This window comes from Nicotiana tomentosiformis, chromosome 3, assembly GCF_000390325.3.
Source record: "Nicotiana tomentosiformis chromosome 3, ASM39032v3, whole genome shotgun sequence".
In the NCBI taxonomy this organism is placed as follows: domain Eukaryota; kingdom Viridiplantae; phylum Streptophyta; class Magnoliopsida; order Solanales; family Solanaceae; genus Nicotiana; species Nicotiana tomentosiformis.
In genome coordinates, this window is record NC_090814.1 from 72057286 (window position 1) to 72074069 (window position 16784).

The 16784-nt window shown below is 35.6% G+C and overlaps 2 long non-coding RNA genes across 3 annotated transcripts; both read right to left on the reverse strand.

The window, feature by feature from the left end:
* Positions 1 to 3961: 3961 nt before the first annotated feature.
* LOC138907059 (uncharacterized) lies at positions 3962 to 9761 on the reverse strand. 2 transcript variants are annotated; one of them, XR_011414764.1, is made up of 5 exons: positions 9564 to 9761; positions 6884 to 6941; positions 5762 to 6046; positions 5525 to 5608; positions 3987 to 5446 (listed from the first exon to the last, which is right to left on the reverse strand). It is a non-coding gene; the product is annotated as an uncharacterized lncRNA (long non-coding RNA). The 2 variants fall into 2 exon arrangements; XR_011414763.1 differs by lacking the exons at positions 6884 to 6941; positions 9564 to 9761 and having other exon boundaries at positions 3962 to 5446; positions 5762 to 6221.
* On the reverse strand, positions 7010 to 9554 carry LOC138907060 (uncharacterized). Its single transcript, XR_011414765.1, has 2 exons — positions 7384 to 9554; positions 7010 to 7294 (listed from the first exon to the last, which is right to left on the reverse strand). It is a non-coding gene; the product is annotated as an uncharacterized lncRNA (long non-coding RNA).
* Positions 9762 to 16784: the final 7023 nt, after the last annotated feature.

The window sequence follows — 16784 nt, forward strand, 5'->3', positions numbered from 1 at the left end:
GGCCGATAACGTGACCTTGTTATCGCCGAGTCCACATTTTATAGGTAGATGACCATACATAGTATTGTGTAAAATCTTTATACAATAATTTAAGCTTTTTAGCATCTTGTTTGTGTCATTCATCAAAAAGAATTCCGTCAGCATCGTCTTCTTAATCATAGGATTTTTCACAATATTGTCTATTGTGTCATTTTTTTAAAAGAGACAAAATGTAGTCCGTTAAGATGTAAAAGGAGGTGATAAACACTCGGAGTCATTTCACTAATAGGAAACGCAAATAAGCGCCACATAGCCAAATGATATCTTATCATGTAAGCCAAATGATATCTTATCATGTCCTTTATAGATATATTTGTATATATATTTGACAACTTTAATATCGGAACAAACCTCTACATTTATATGGCAATTGTATTTACATAGAAGATAGGGATTGTACGGACAACCCATGAGTTATCAAGAAATTATTTCCTAACTTTTACAGATTTACCAGTGTTTCGTCTTCTATAAATTGGATATGAGTTCTTTCCTTTCGTTGTCTCATCAGCGAAGCTCTTGGGGTACTTAAATTTACACTCATTTCTTTTCATACATAAATTTGTGGGATTCAAATGACCACAAGGCACATGCATCATGTGTTTAACAACAAGCTTATGTAAGTAAGAGTTTGTATCAGGGTCAGGCAGCTCAGCACAAACAAATTTGTCATAAGCCTCGGGCGTTAATAATTTGTAGTCACCAGTAAGTATAACAAGAAAATGAGCATGTGGAAGATCCCGTTTTTGAAATTCTATACTGTACATAAAGGCTGCAACTTTTCCAAATATGTTTCTTTTTAATATATATGTTTTCATCTTTTTTTACCTTTGCTCTGAATATTCGACTAATGAAATGTCACGACCCGAAATTTTCACCTTCGGACCGTGATGGCGCCTAACATTTCACTTGCTAGGCAAGCTAACGTTAGAATAATATTATTTATTTTTAAAATATTTTTTAAATTTATTAATAATCAAAGAAATAAATACGGAAGTAAAGTCTAAAATATAGTGAATAATCCTTAAAAATAACGGTGTCTAAATACCATCCCAATTTGGTGTCACAAGTGCACGAGCTTCTAGAATAATACAAATAAAGGTCTGAATAAAATAAAGATATCTGAAAATAAACACACAACTAAAGTAAAATAGACGAGGACTTCAGAATTGCGGACGCCATGCAGTTATACCTCAAGTCTCCTCTGGTAGCTGAAATCCGAGCAAGTCTATGGTACGCCGCTGTGACCAACTCTAAAATCTGCACAAGAAGTGCAGAGTGTAGTATCAGTACAACCGACCCCATGTACTGGTAAGTGTTGAGCCTAACCTCGACGAAGTAGTGACGAGGCTAAGGCGGGTCACTTACATTACTATACGCAATATTAGTAACAACAACAATAATAGAAATAAATCAGATAACTCATTTATAATAATTGAAGCCAACCCAACAATCATAACCAATTATCATTTCCATTAATTTTCGTTGCAGCGTGCAACCCGCTTTCACAATATACTCATATTCAATTATGTTACGGCGTGCAACCCGCTCTCACAATATATTCATTTTCAATCCTCTCATATAACTATTTTTAATCAAGTATATAAATTGACTTTTAAATAAGTTTATTGCGGCGTGCAATCCGATCCCCCAAATATTGACTTTTAATAAGTGTGTTGCGGCGTGCAACCTGATCCTCCAATATGGACTTTTCAATCCTCTCATATAATTATTTTTTATCAAGTATATATATTGACTTTTAAATAAGTCTATTGCGGCGTGCAATCCGATCCCCCAAATATTGACTATTAATAAGTCTGTTGCGGTGTGCAACCCGATCCTCCAATATGGACTTTTTAATAAGTATGTTGCGGCGTACAACTCGGTCCTCCAATATATCCATTTCAATCAATTTTGTTGCGGCGTGCAATCCGATCCTCCAATATATCCATTTACCAATTCTTATAGAAGAAATTTCCCCAATAAATGCAACAATTAATATAAAATTATAAGACAACAAGCATACAATAATTATGATTTAATTATGAAACAAACAATGACAAATAACAAATTATTATAGAAATCAGGGAGAAAATAGGCAGTTTAATATTTAATATACTATATGTCAAGTAGCAATTAATGCACATAATTCAAATAAGCATGTAGCAATTATTACAGGAATTCAAGAATTAATATTTGACAAGGAATTGTGAGTGAAACAATAATATAATAATTCATTCATGATTTTCAAATAATTATGCAAATAATTAATTCAACGACGTATAGACACTTGTCACCTCGCCTATACGTCGTTCACATGCAATTCACATAACAAATAATTTAAGGGTTCTATTCCCTCAAGTCAAGGATAACCACGACACTTGCCTCGCTTTGCAAATTCCAATCAATTACTCGACCACAACATTTCCTTTTAAATTTATCTCCAAAAGTTTCAAATCTATTCATAAACAATTCAATATACTCAATACGAATCATAGAAATTAATTCCATATGAATTTACTAATTTACCGGATAAAAATCTAAAATTCATTAAAATATTTGATAGTGGGACCCACGTCTCAAATCCCGAAAAAACTCACGAAATTCGAATACCCGTTCCGCTACGAGTTCAACCATACAAAAATTATCCAATTCCGATATCAAACGAACCTTCAAATCTAAATTTTTCGTTTTTGGAAGATTTTAGAAAATTCTGATTTTTCTTTCATAAATTCATGGATTCATGATATAAACGAGTATGTAATCATGAAATATAATCAATATAGGATAAGGAATACTTACCCTAATGTTTCCCGTGAAAATCGCCCAAAAATATTCGCCTTAACCGAGCTCAAAACGACCAAAATGTAAAAATAATACCAGACTCTTCGATATATACACTACCCAGGCATTTTCGCACATGCGGTGCCTGGGCTCGCACATGCGAGCTCGCATCTACGAAATGGGGCTGCCAGGCGAGGCATCGCACCTGCGGAGGAAAAATGAGCACATACGCTGACCTCCGCTTCTGCGATTATTGTGTCCGCTTCTGCGGACGCGCGGGTGCGTGCAGGTTTTTGCACCTGCGGACTTTTGCCCAGCCACGCCCGGGCACATCTGCGATTGAAGGCTCGCTTATGCGAGCTCGCATCTGCGGTCAAAAATCCGCAGGTACGATTACACGAGAAGGCCAAATTTCAGATTTTTGCTAAAGTCCAATTATTGTTCCAATTTCGATTCGAATCACACTCGGGGTACTCGAGACCCAGTCCGAATATACCAACAAGTCCCGTAACATAATACGGACTTACTCGGGGTTTAAAATCACGTCAAATAACATCGAAATTACAATTCACACCTCGATTCGAACTTTGAATTTTAAACTTTTCAATTTGCAAATCTCGTGCCAAAACATATTAAATTAATCCGTAATGACTTTAAATTTGGCACACAAGTCATAAATGACATAACAGAGCTATTCAATTTTTCAGAATCAAATTCCGGCTCCGATATCAAAAAGTCAACCCCTTGGTCAAACTTGAAAATCTTTAGCCTTTAAATTACTAGTTTTACTTAAATGATCATAACTTGAGCTAGGGACCTCCAAATTAAATTTCGGACATACGCTCAAACCCAAATCACGATACGGAGCTACCGGAACTATCAAAATATTGTTCCGGGTTTGTTTTCTAAAAATATTGACCAAAGTCAACTCAGTTGAGTTTTAAGGCTTTATTTCACATTTTAATCCATTTTTCACATAAAAACTTTCCGAAAAATTTTACGGATTGCGCACGCAAGTTGAGGAATAATAATTAGTATGTTTCGAGGTCTTAGAACACAGAATTATTTATTAAATTTAAAGATGATATTTTGGGTCATTACATTAAATCAGGCTTATTTTGAGTTACATCTGTTGGAAGCATATGTTCCTTTATTTCAGGCCAGGAGGGATTACACGTTATGGTCAGAAATATATCAGGCTTTCCAAAACGTTGCACTAGCGCAATAGCATCCATATAACACTAACACATATCTCTCGGACCACACGTAAAACTTATTGGAAGAAAGTATTGTTTTCCTATCTTAAAAGCTGCTCTTTCGCCAAGTCTTAAGATATCTAAAAGTCCTTGTAGTACATCTATCCGAAATAAATCTTGGTTAAATTAGGCAAAATCTAACCTTTGAGTTTCTACTTTTATGAATTCATCAACTAAATATTGTTGAAATAATCTACCAGAATGTAAAACTCCATTTTCCTCCTTGTCTCTCATATGGAGTTTGTAACAGTAGTATTCACGACAAGAAATATTATTTCTTTTTCGTTTACCCTTTTGCAAAACATCTGCTTTCATATCAAGTAATCCATCAATTGAACACATGTTAGAGACACTCAGAAGTTGTTCGGTCTCATAGTAAGCTCGCTTTCTCAATTTATTTCTATGTTCTGTGATTTTTGGAATACCGCAATGCCAACTGTTTTGACCATAAGGAAATAAAAGTGGATATTGCAAAGGATCATAACAACCATAATAGTAATTTACTAATTGACTTTTGTTACTGTGAGTATAAATTCGAATATCGGGTGCAGAACTACTATTGTTCCTTTCTTGTTCTAGCCATAATGCTGCTACTTCTGACATAGTTGGCAGGTTATATACTCGCTGATCTAAGCCAAAGCCACATCTCAATGCAATATAAAATTTTGATAATTCTGGGATATGTATTAGAGATTTCAAGAAGACACAATACGGATTTATCTTCAGTATATTCATTAGCTTCTCAACTATCGATTGTCGAAGTATATATGAGGAAGCCATTCGATTCAATATTTCTGCATTCTCATAGTAAAAATACAACTGTAAATTTCTTGGCCGCCGATTTGTTGGAATTAAATCACTTATAAAGTGATACATTTGACCTTGTACTCTAAATGTATAAATTGCTTGGTTTCTTTTTGCTAGTACTTTGACATAGTTCACTCCAAGCGAAGAAATACAAACATATTATTGTATAATCTAAGGTAGGTACGGAAGTGTTCAGATTCTTCTATATTGCCTAAATATAAATTCAAGAGTTCATCAGGCATTTTATGTGACGTCAACTTAACTGAACCATTGCTACAACAAAATGCTGGCGGTTCATATTCTAACCTTTTTGCACTACAATATTTATAATTTGGTACAGTTTTTAAAATGGTTGCATCAGTAGGTAGTTCTCTAATGTTCCAGTTCCAACCTATTATTTTTTATTTAGAACCTGTGTATATTAGTTGCAACAATATATCCTATTAGTGTTGAGAAGAGAGAGGCAGTAAGTGGTGTTCTAAGATTAAATTGAGACAAATCTTTATTTATTACAGTAGATGTCTCTGCATGATGTTGTTCACAGGGTGCACCAGAGGTCGAACCTACCATACAAATATTTCTAATTAATACATTAAAAGACAGTACAGTCAAACCTAAAAAATATTTTTTCACTCATTTACCATGTTCAAAAACAGAGAAGTGATGAGTTATAATTTTTCCTTTGTCACAATCAGCTACTGCCCCCACAACCGAAGATATATTTGCTAATATGCGAATCCAAATATGTTTAGTAAGAGCAAATTGTATTTAAATATAATCACGAAGAACACATATATATACAGGCATATATTTGTGTCTACAAACAGTGTATATGTAAATGTGTCTTTTGCTCGAATAAATTGTTTTTGGTTTCTAACCTTTCCCAGCAACGCATGGTGGCTCCATTATCGTCAGAGTTTTTTGTGTACGTAACTCAAGCCCAGCAACTTGTTTGGTATATTCAAGCAGCATGGTGTGACCCTTTTTTAATTCAAGTTTTTTTGTTCGACGTTGCGTTAAAAGCGACTTTTTTTATCAACTGATAACTGCTTGTACAAATCACGTCTCCTACGGTTAATTTTAAAGACGGTTTCTGTTGAGTACTGTTGCTTTCTTTTCTGCGGACAGCAAGGTGAAGGTAAATGCTTTTTGTCAATCAACATCTACAGTTCAAGCAATCTATAAAAATCTTACATCAAATCTGCAGTAACAACGATTTCTATATATAAAATGTTCTACAAACAGATACAAAGAGTTACAATTCAAAGTATGTATTTGTTATTCTAGGTAAATAAGATGACGACCGAAACAAAGAATTCAATAGTGATAATCATGCTGTATGCCTAATGATGTTGTATGATGATTTATAAATTTATCTCTATAATGTCATCGTTTTACTGTACAATAGAAAGAAGAGCACAAGGACAGACGAAGTTTCTAAATATTTATTGGTAACTTATACAAAAAATAGTCAAATTATTAAACATATTAAAGCTTTTACACCACTGGAAGAAATACAAATTATTTTTAAATTTCAGATAGTTTTAAGTTGATTAGAGAAAATTATTGAAGACATGAAAAAGAACATAGTGAAAACTGTCATCGCTGCACTATTAGTTGCCTCAAGAGAATGAAAGGAAGAAACTTAATTCTTTCTCATTTTCTTTCACTAACCTTTCAAGTGCTAACTCAGGAATTAACTTTTAATAATTATTTCACTGCCTTGAAAAATTTGGATTCTCAAGATACATATATCTGGGGCACAGAGCACTGATAAACCAATATAACCAATACTTTATCAAATACAACCTTTGAAAATACAAGTTCCAAAACAACCATAACCATATCCCTCCAAATCTTCACTACAAACATACACAAGATCATTATTTTATCTTTTCAAACTAAATCCAATTAAAAAATTAGAAACCACAATCTTGAAAATAAATCATAAATCAACAGAACATATTTTATGATCAGGGAAAAGTAAAAAATAATTTTACCTTAGATTCAATTTTTGACTTGTTGGCAGCAGCTTCAGTATTTCTTGCCATATTATTCCTTTAGATGTGAAGAAAAAGAAAACACATTAGAAAAGCTCAAAAAAAATAAAATAAAACTATTTTGGAAAAACTTCATTGTTATGCATCACAAGTTTATCAATGAAAATATCTTCTAATAGAGGGAGAGATCAGTAGAAATTCAAAGCTAACTCGACCACATAACACTCATGCCAAAAGCAAATAGATTTCTTTTTAGAGAAGTATACGAAAAGTAGTGTATGTATTATACCAAAAATGCAGTATTTTGTATTATGCGATTTCAAGTGTGATCGAAGAAATATTTAAGCAAAAGAGATACCATTTAATCTAGATGATGTTGTCTTCTTCCCAGGAAAGAGCTTAGAGTAGAAACTACAGAGAATATATAAGTAGAAAAGTAAAAAAAAAATTACGGCAATATGGAAGTTATTTATCTGGTATCAAGACAGTAAAATGCTTACAAACCACAGAAAACTAATAACATCAGCAAACTACCATCAACATTCTTCTTCTTTCAAAACTCTCTTTACCACAAACTCTTCATTCAAAACCCTTCTAAAACTACGCGATTTCCTGAAAAAGATTTTAATCTAGTTATACACTCATGTGTATCTAGATAGTAAGAATTAAGTGTCCCTCTAATGAAATAAAAAACTGTGTGTTTTCCTGAAAAAGATTTTAATCTAGTGTGATTTAGTGCCAACAACAGGTAAAATTTGTAGGCTAAACTGACCGAACAAATTAAGAGGGAGAGTACCTTGCACTTGCTCAAGATATGACAATATGATGGGTTCATAAGAACTTTAAAACCATTTTACGCAGCTACTGCCAAATGCCCCAAAGAATTAGTGTGAACTAATAAATCAAACAATGAAACAGAGTTGTTAAAAGGTCAAAATGTAGGAAATACAAACCACTGCAGCTTCATAGTGTCACGACCCAATTTAGGATCATGACTGGTACTTAGGAACAAGTGTCCCTAAGTAAGCCTTACCGATATTTTACAGAAAAACGGACAGAGTTTTCCCTGTTTTTGGGACTATCCAAAACATTCCATGTCTTAAATCAACAACAAAATATCCTAATATTAATCCATACAATGATAACTTTATCAATTAACCCAAACAAATATCTACTATTAATAATCCACTCACTAACATCTATAAATACTAATTTATCTGCAACTTTGATAATAAAGAGCGATGCTCAACATAAGTTTATAATAACCAAAGAATACTCATGACACTAAAAGAATGACTATGGAGCGACTTTAAAAGTTTAAAGAAAAGACCATAAAATAAATAAAATCTCCGCCCACGCGAATAAATGTGAGGCTCACCAAGAACTATCAACATGTGCGCTCTAATTAACGAAATCCTCGCCCGCGTCAACTGCTGTCTCTATAAAAATATTTAGCGGGGAGTGAGTCGCTAGCTCAGTGATCAATAACACTTAACCACAACTGTTTTTATTGGGGACAAGTCAGAAAATATGCTAGTATATTAAACAGAAAATATCATAAAAATGCCATTTCAGAAATAATAAACAATAGTTAGTCTCATCATATTTTTCATGTAATATAAATCAATTGACAATTCGATAATAAGCTTGGTAAATACTGTGTAATATCAATATTCATGTTTGAGAGGTTTCAATGAATGGATCATGTAACCGGTATAACTATGGATTTCTTCGCAATAAGTCAAATATAACGGTAGTCCCTACTCGAGGAAAATCGGTAACGGTATGCTAGTTCTACCTTCCCACTAGCGAGGGCTGTAATGGTAATCGGTAATTACAAGGTACACCGGGTCTAACGAACTCGCCGTTAGCTACGGGATCCTTCAAAGTATACTCCCATTTATACTTGTCTCTGTAATCCGTATATACTCATAAGAAAATATTTTAAAATAATATAAGGCATTTCGGTTCTTATCAAATCATGTAATTTCATTTCGATAACAGTAAATTCAAGTAACGGTAAAACATGTCTAGTGATAACAAGAATACTTAAAACAACGGTAATTATCTCAAATAACTATTTCGGTATCATATCGAGTAAAAGACTTGTCCCACATGCAACTTAAAATAATCGGTAACATATTCATATTAAAAATTATGTGTAAATCATGCAAGTTATAAAAACACAAATTGCGGTAAGATTACTACTCATGGTACTCGTGCCGAAATACCAAATGCTTCACCTCGAGCAATTCGTACAACTTCCTCCAATCAATCCATAATTACATAATATCGATCTCATGTTAATTTTTTAGGCTAATTCATAGCTAATTTAGAATACCCAAATCTTTAGAGTTTCATATTTGGATCTTAATTCACCAAATTATAATAACTCAACAAATCCCTCTTAATCTACTTGAAATATCAAGACCCGTTTCAGTATCCCAACTCACTGCTACAGTTAACTTAAACCAATTCAAAAAATTTCTAAATAAACGGCATTCATATAGTTTACTGTACTATTTAATTTCCATAACCGCGTCTGTAAATTAAACCTTAAATAATGTTGCTGTCATAATATATATATTTGCAATATCCGATGGAAATCCCATAAGATGAATTGAGATATAAAGAATTTCACCAGAAATTGAAGCAAAATCAAATAAAGGGAAAAATTAACCTCTTTATGTTGAAGAATACTTCTATTGAAAGCTCTAATATATGTTCAATTCTCCTCCCTTTGATAGTATTGCTTGCGGCAATCTCCCCTGCGATGGAACTCGTTTGCACTCAAAGCCCTTTTTTTCTCTTGTGTTGTCTTGATGCCGAGAGTTTTCCCTTCCCCTAAATCCCTTTTTCGTTCTTTTTGCCTTTTTGGACAGAGAATGGGCTTCGGCCCCTTTTTGTGCTTGCATCCCTTTTCTTTTTTTCTTTTTTTTTGACTTAATTAGTTGCTAAATGACTTATATATACTTGTTTAAAATTATTGGATATTACATCCTCCTCACCTTGTATAAATTCGGTCCCCGAATTTAACTCAATTACATACCTGTAGACTGGAATAAATGAGGATACTTGACTCGCATAGCATCTTCCACTTCCCGTGTAGCTTCTTTAACTGTATGGTTTCTCCATATGACTTTCACGAACACAATTTTCTTTGACCTTAGCTTTCTTACTTGTCTATCAACAATTGCCATCGGCTCCTCCTCGTAAGACAACTTCTCATCAAGTGGTATAGTCGGTGCTTCAAGGACATGAGAGGAGTCCGATATACATTTTCTAAGCATAGAGACATGAAGTACTAGATGAATAAAAGACAACTCAAGAGGAAGTGCCAAACGATAAGCCACAACTCCCATTCGGTCTAGTATCTCATACGGTCCTATAAATCTGGGCTCAACTGACCTCTTTTCCCAAATCGCATCACACCTTTCATAGGAGAGACTCGTAGGAATACTTTGTCTCCGATTGCGAACACTAAGTCTCTTTTTCTCTTATCCGCACAAGATTTTTGTCTGCTTTTGAGCTGTAAGCAATCTCTGTCTGATTAACTCGACCTTGTCCATAGCTTTTTGTACTAAGTCGAGTCCCAATAAGTTAGTCTCACCAGCTTCAAACCATCCGATAGGATAATGACACCTTCTACCATACAATACTTTGTACGGTGCCATTTGAATACTGGACTAGAAGCTATTGTTGTAAGTAAATTCAGCTAAAGGTAGATAAACGTCCCAACTACCTCCAAACTCAAGAATACAAGCTCTCAACATATCCTCCAAGATCTGTATAGTACGTTCAGACTGCCCGTATGTATGTGGGTGAAATGCAGTACTAAGATCTACTCGTGTACCCAATACTTCTTGAAAAGATTTCCAAAAGTGTTAGGTAAATTGTGATCCTCTATCAAAGATGATGGATATTGGAACTCTGTGAAGTCGGACAATTTCATTCATAAATATATGTGCATACCTCACTCCACCATATGTAGTCTTCACTGGCAAAAAGTGTGTTGATTTCGTCAGTCGATCTACAATCACTCATACCGAGTCATAACCTCTAAGGGTTCATGGTAGACCGGTGACAAAATTCATAGTAATTCTTTCCCATTTTCACTCTGGAATCTCAATTTGTTGTAATAGTCCCGCGGGTCGCTGATGCTCAGCCTTGACCTACTGACAAGTCAAAAAACTAGAAATAAAGTTAGCAACATCTTTCTTCATACCTTCCCACCAATAAAATCGCTTCAGGTCATGGAACATTTTTGTGGATTCAAGATGTATAGTGTATTTAGAGTTGTGGGCTTCTTCAAGAATAGCATGTCTCAACCCATCTACGTCTGCTACACATAGCATGTCACCCATTCGAAGCACACCATCACTTTCAACAATCATATCCTTGCTTTTACCAGCTAAGGCCTCATCTCTGTAATTGCATAATCGCTCATCCTCATATTGGGTGGCCTTAATGCGCTCAACTAATGAAGACTTAGCTTGAGCACAAGCCAACAATGCCTCTGAATTTCCGACACTAAATCTGATACCTGTATCTTCTAGTCTCTGAATATCTTTGGCCAAAAGTCTCTTTGCAGGAGCTATATGTGCCAAACTCCCCATAGATTTTCTACTCAATGCACCAGCCACCACATTGGCTTTTTCATGATGATACAAAATAGAACAATCATAGTTTTTGAGTAGTTCCATTCACCGACACTGCCGAAGATTCAGATCTCTCTGCTGAAAGATATACTTCAGACTTTTATGGTCAGTATAAATTTCACAAGTTTCACCGCATAGATAATGCCTTCAAATTTTTAGAGCAAATACCACTGCAGCCAATCTCCAAATCATGTGTAAGATAGTTTTGCTTGTGCTTTTTCAATTGTCTCGAAGCATAAGCTATAACGCAACCATTTTGCATGAGAACACATCCTAATCCCACCCTCGATGAGTCACAGAACACTATAAATCCTCTGGAACCTGATGGTAAGGCTAATATTGGTGCAGTTATCAAACATGTTTTGAGTTTTTGAAAGCTCTACTCACATTCCTCCGTTCATTGAAACTTTGTATTTTTCTGTGTTAGCTTAGTTAGTGGCACTGCTATTTTGGAGAAATCATACACAAAACGCCTGTAATAGCCTGCTAAGCCTAAAAAGCTGCGAATCTCTGTAGGAGAAGTAGGTCTGGGCCATTTCTGCACAACTTCAGTCTTCTTAGGATCTACCATAATTCCATCTTTGGATACAACATGCCCCAGAAATGATACTGAGTCTAGCCAAAATTCACACTTTGAGAACTTAGCATAAAGTCGATGTTCTTGCAATGTTTACAACACAGTCCTAAGATGATTCTCGTGTTCTCCTTGGCTACGAGAATATATTAGGATATCATCAATAAATACTATGACAAATCTATCCAGAAACGACCTGAACACCCTATTCATTAAATCCATGAATGCAGCTAGAGCATTAGTCAGTCCGAAAGGCATCACAAGAAACTCATAGTGCCCGTATCGAGTTCTGAAAGCAGTCTTAGAAATATCTTCATCTTTGATTCCAAGTTGATGATAACCAGAACGGAGGTCAATCTTTGAAAAGTGGGCAGCTCCTTATAGCTGATCAAACATGTCATCTATACGAGGCAAATGATATTTATTGTTATCTTGTTCAACTGCATGTAGTCAATGCACATTCTCATGGATCCGTCTTTCTTCTTTACGAACAGCACTAGTGCACCCTATGGTGATACACTAGGTCTGATAAAACCCTTATCTAGCAAATCCTGCAACTGTTGCTTTAGCTCCCTCAACTCTGCTGGTGCCATCCGATATGGGGGTATTGATATGGGCTGTGTGTCAGGTGGAAAATTAATACCAAAATCTATTTCTCGTACTGGAGGCAATCCTGGTAAATCCTCAAGAAATACATCAGAAAATTCTCTCACTACTGGTACATTTTCTATACTAACTGTTTCCTTTCTTGTGTCATTTACAATAGCTAAGAGACCCAAGAAACCTTTCTTCAGAAGTCGTTGAGCTTTCATAAAAGATACAACTTTACAAATCTCTAGAATCTGGCTCCTTCTTAGAATAAAACCGGGTTCATTTGGTACTCAAACTTAACTATCTTTGCATGATAATCGACTATAGCACAGCAAGAAGATAACCAATCCACTCCCATCAATATGTCAAAGTCAATCATATCAAGTACAATAAGGTTATCTAAAGTATTTCTACCCTCAACCCGAATCTGACAAGCACGATACACATATTCAACTAATAGAGACTATCCAACAGGAGTAGCAAATAGAAAAAGATCATTCAATAGCTCGGGTTGTCTACCAAACCTCAAAGCAAAGTACGAGGACACATAAGAGTGAGTAGATCCCGGATCAATCAATGCAAACGCATCAAATGAACAGACAGAAAGAATAAATGTGACCACAGCATTCGAGGCCTGAGCATCCTGTCTAGTAAATGCAAAAACTCTCACCTGACCACTACCAGTATTTCCTTGTCCTTGATTCACAGTAGCATGGTCTCCAGCACCTCGACCTCTATTTCCTGTATATCTAGCACCTGAAGTATTACGAGTAGTCTGAGTAAGTGTAGCTAACTGAATATAAGCCTGGTTGAAATTCCTCGGAGGCTGAGGGCAATCCCTCAAGTGATGTCCTAACTGGCCATACCGAAAGCAATCTCCAGTTAGAACACGACATTGGTCCAAATGTGATCTACCACAGGTCTGGCAAACTGGAGTAGTGGCATATATCTGCCCAGAATTACGATGTCTAGAATATGATGGTTCCCTATTACCCTGTCTGTAATGTGGTATGTATGTGGACTGTGAAGACATGTGTATCCCTGTCTGAGAACCCTGTTGTTGTTATCCCTGATTTCCTGCTCTTCGATTTTCACTAAAACCGCCACTAAAAAACCCTCATGTCTTGGCCTTCTTACGTAAGTCACTAGCTGTACGCTCATCACGTCCCTTGATTTCAATTTTTCTAGCAAGGTCGGCTGCATCAGAGTAGGATAAAGTCTTCATCTGTGGGGCTACTGCAGTGTATAGATGTCCAACCAATCCATCAACAAACCTCTGAACTCAAGCTTCTTCGGTAGGCACTAGGTAAGGAGCATATCTATCAAGCTTACAAAACTTGGTGTTATATGTTGACATATCCAAATCTGGAGTCTGAACCAATCTCTCAAAGTCTCTAGCATATTTTTGCATCAGGTTGTCTGGAAGAAAATGATTCATGAACAACATAATGAATTCATCCCATGTCAGTGGTATTGCTCCTGCTGGCCTTCCTAGCAATACAGTTTCATATCATGTATTGGCCATATCCTCTAGTTTGTATGTTGCGAGCTCCACGGCTCTCTCACTAGAACATCCTAGAGCATGTAATGCCTTGAGTGTCCCATCCAATAAACTTTGAGGATCTGCTGAATTATCAGAACCTGTGAATTTTGGTGATTTCAATTTCAGGAACTTTTGTAGGGATACTTCCTTATTCCCGAAAGTCTGAGCCTGTGCAGGTGTTTGTGTCTGTAAAGTAGCCTGAGGAATTGAACTTCCACCCTGAGTAGGCACCAATGCCTCTAACACATTCAATAACCTTGCCACTGCGCCGGCAGGTAAGGCAACAACAGGTACAATGTTGGCACTGGTGATAGAGCATCCTGAACCCCCTGTTCTTGTACTTGATCTGGCATAGTAGCTTGGGGTTGACCCATGTTCTCAACTTCAGGTTGAGGAGCAGCATGTCTTCTAGTTTGATGAACCCCAACTTGACCACCACCACGGGTAGTACCACGTCCAGCACCACGTCTAGCAAATGAGGGTGTGCGCGTCCTAGCCATCTGCGAAAGAAATACTCCAAAGTCAATCTCAAGTTATCTCAACGTACGATCAAAGAATAAAATAAGGGAAAACATTACTAGATGTTCAGTAGCCTCAAGATCATAAGTATGGGCGCCTACATACCCATGAACAAGACTCTACTAAACATTACTTCATGATTCGGGACTTAAAGCCTAAGCTCTGATACCAACTTTGTCACGACCCAATTTAGGATCATGACCGGCACTTAGGAGCAAGTGCCCCTAAGTAAGCCTTACCGATATTTTACAGAAAAAACTGACAGAGTTTCCCCTATTTTTGGGACTATCCAAAAATTTCTTTGTCTCAAATCAACAACCAACCATCCTAATATCAATCCATACAACAATAACTTTATCAATTAACCCAAACAAATATCTACCATTAATAGTCCACCAACTAACAGTTAGAAATACTAATTTATCTCCAACTTTTATAATAAAGAGTGATTCTCAACATAAATCTATAATAACAAAGAATACTCATAACACTAAAAGAATGACTATGGAGCGACTCTAACAGTTCAAAGAAAATACCATAAAATAAATAAAATCTCTGCCCACGCGAACAAGTGCGAGGCTCACCAAGAACTATCAACATGTGCGCTCTAATTAACGAAATCCTCGACCATGTCAACTGCTGTCTCTGTAAAAAATTTTAGCGGGGAGTGAGTCGCTAGCTCAATGAGCAATAACACTTAACCACAACCGTTTTTATTGGGGACAAGTCAGAAATACATGCTAGTATATTAAACAGAAAATATCATAAAAATGCCCTTTCAGAAACAATAAACAATAATCGGTCTCATCATGTTTTTCATGTAATATAAATCAATTGACAATTCAGTAATAAGCTCGGTAAATACTGTGTAATATCAATATTCATGTTTTGGAGGTTTCAATGAATGGATCATGTAACCGGTATAACTATGGACTTCTTCACAAGAAGTCAAATATAACGGTAGTCCCTACTCGAGAAAAATCGGTAACGGTATGCTAGTTCTACCTTCCCACTAGTGAGGGCTGTAATGATAATCGGTAATTACAAGGTGCACCGGGTCTAACGAACCCGCCGTTAGCTACGATATCCTTCAAAGTCTACTCCCATTTATACTTATCTTTGTAATCCGTATATACTCATAAGAAAATATTTTATAACAATATAGGGCATTTCGGTTCTTATCAAATCATGTAATTTCATTTCGATAATAGTAAATTCAAGTAACGGTAAAACATGTCTAGTGATAACAAGAATACTTAAAACAACGGTAATCATCTCAAATAACTATTTCGGTATCATATCGAGTAAAAGACTTGTCCCACATGCAACTTAAAATAATCGGTAACATATTCATATTAAAAATCATGTGTAAATCATGCAAGTTATAAAAACACAAATTGCGGTAAGATTACTACTCATAGTACTCGTGCCGAAATACCAAATGCTTCACCTCGAGCAATTCGTACAACTTCCTCCAATCAATCCATAATTACATAATATCGATCTCATGTTAATTTCTTAGGCTAATTCATAACTAATTTAGAATACCCAAATCCTTAGAGTTTCATATTTGGCTCTTAATTCACCGAATTATAATAACTCAACAAATCCCTCTTATTCAACTTGAAATATCAAGACCCGTTTTAGTATCTCAACTCATTGCTACAGTTAACTTAAACCAATTCAAAAATCTTCTAAATAAACGGCATTCACATAGTTTACTGTACTATTTAATTTCCAAAACCGCGTCTCTAAATTAAACCTTAAGTAGTTTTGTTGTCATAATATATATATTTGCAATATCCGATCGAAATACCATAAGATGAATTGAGATATAAAGAATTCCACCAGAAATAGAAGCAAAATCAAATAAAGGGAAAAATTAACCTCTTTATGTCGAAGAATACGTCTACTGAAAGCTGTTATATATGTTCAATTCTCCTCCATTTGATTGTGTCTCTTACTGCCAGAAGCTTAAATTTTTCCCTTATAGTATTGCTTCCGGCAATCTCCCCT